General features: G+C 50.9%; 1 long non-coding RNA gene across 2 annotated transcripts in view; it reads right to left on the bottom strand.

Moving 5' to 3' along the window:
- Positions 1–1,988, bottom strand: part of LOC109302000 — a 59,225-nt gene that overhangs the window by 25,339 nt on the left and 31,898 nt on the right. For both annotated transcript variants that reach the window (XR_002098684.1, XR_002098683.1), the window contains exon 2: positions 283–455. This is a non-coding gene — a long non-coding RNA (uncharacterized LOC109302000). The remainder of the gene's footprint in view (positions 1–282; positions 456–1,988) is intronic.

Here is a 1,988-nt window from a genome sequence, read left to right on the forward strand (position 1 = left end):
GCACGTTATTGAAAAAATAGAACCTGGTATCGTGAGTACAGCAAACTTCAGTATCTGAGGCTGTCACTCAAGTGTTTGATGCAACACTCACTAAGAACTGGCATTTTTGTTTTACGTTCCCTTTTATCAAATTACATTTTGAATTGTTTTAAATAATTGTTTACAATAATAAAGTCTGATTTGGGGTGATTTTTTTTCCTTTGGATTCAGGTTTGGAACCTAAAGAAGACCTGCTGGGGACAAGGAACCAGTAAGAAAAAGCAGTTAAAGAATGAAGCTTACCTCTGAAGTTTAGTCTGCTCAACTCAATAGCACTCAGCGGACAAATGCAACTTCTAAAGTTTTAATTTCACTTGGAAATGAATAGGACTTGATTTATCTTTGGTAAGTTGAAGTGTGGTTTCAGGCTACAGTTTCCTGGAGAATTTAGGGTAAGGTGAAATACACAAGGCTGTCTGGGGAGAAGAGATAAAAATAAATTGATATGGGTTTAGTAGTTGCCAAAGCTTCTAGGTTCACAACGAAACACTGGCTACAACAGAAGAAATTTTAACTCAGAAGATGCAATCCTCAGCATTAAATGTAGCTGGTTTGGTTGAAGGCAAAGCAGGGTGGAATACCCCCCTCGTCCTGGCAATCTGGGGGTAAATGGGACACCAGCACATGTTAGAGCAGCTCCAGAATTTAAAAGACACTTTAATTCGTCCTGCTTAGAATAGAAACTCTAAGGCCTGTTCTGTTGGCCTCAGATCAATGGTGCATCTCATATTTGGCCCAACACTACCAGTTTTCTGGTGTCTATCATGCCATGTACCCATTCAGAACACCCTGCTCCTAGTGTACTCTTTGCAACAGCCCCAGCTTTCCCTACATTAGTACTCCTTGGCTGGGAACAGACATTGCTCACAAAACCCAGTTTAAGTGGGCAGAAACTGGTTTAAACCTGTAACAGAACAGACTTTCAGTGCACATAAACCAGTTTCAAAATGACTGAAGCCAGTCTGAGATAATTCTGGGTGAACGTAGTATCAGACAACTGATTGAGCTCAAACCTGTTTGTTCAATGTCTGTCCCAGACCCCTTCCTGGTTTAACTTAAACCAGAGTCTGCCAGCTCTCTGGGCATGATCTGTGGGCTGGGCTATCTGCTCCAGGGCTGGCCCTCCTCTTCCACTCCCCAGTCGAGCAGGGACAGGCAGGGGCGGGGGTCTGGCCAGAGAGGGGTTTAATTCCCCCCTCCCTGTTCCACCGGCAAGGATCCAAGCTGGGTCTTCTGGGTGCTCCTCCCTTGCTGCTGCAGCAGCAGGCTGCCATTTATTCCCCCCTACTGCCCCTAGGGGACTGCAGCCGGGCCTGCCTGCCCTGACTGCTGCTGCTCACTCCCTGCTTGAGGCAAGTGACAGAAGAATCCCCCTCCTGCCCCCTCTGTTGGATGCTAGAGGGAGGGGAATAACCCCCATCCCTGCTCCCTGTCTAAGAGACCCTGCTGGCCAGCATCTGGCTGTGCCCCTGCCTGGCCGCTGCAGAGGGCAGCAGCCCCTGTTATACTGTTGGGAAGCATGAGCCCTTTCCCAGTGGGGGTTCTCACTGCAGCGTGGGCAGAGCTGTGGCGGACTGCACATGGCAGCACCGGGGCTTGGAGGCAGGCAGAGCTTTCCAAGCTGTCGCTGCTGCTGCCACAGTCCGCAACAGCTTTCCTAGACCTACAGCATGGCCCCCTGCCAGGAAGGGGCTTGTGCTTGGGGAAACTATGACAGAGGTTGCTGCCCCCATCTTGGTCACTCCCCCCACGCCACTCCAGTGGCTGGGTAGAGGCGGGGCCTGATGCCAGCTGGCAGGGCCTCTTAGGCGGAGGGCAGGGAATGGGTTATTCCCCTTCTGCCCCCGGGGCACCACAGTGGGGTCTACCTGCCCCAGCTGCCACCACCACTCGCTCTGTGCCTGGGACAAGTGGTAGAATAAGCCCCCTCCTGTGCCCGTCCCTACAGC

The sequence above is a fragment of the Gavialis gangeticus genome, unplaced genomic scaffold, assembly GCF_001723915.1.
Source record: "Gavialis gangeticus isolate Ggan-Ray unplaced genomic scaffold, GavGan_comp1, whole genome shotgun sequence".
NCBI classification, from domain to species: Eukaryota; Metazoa; Chordata; order Crocodylia; family Gavialidae; genus Gavialis; species Gavialis gangeticus.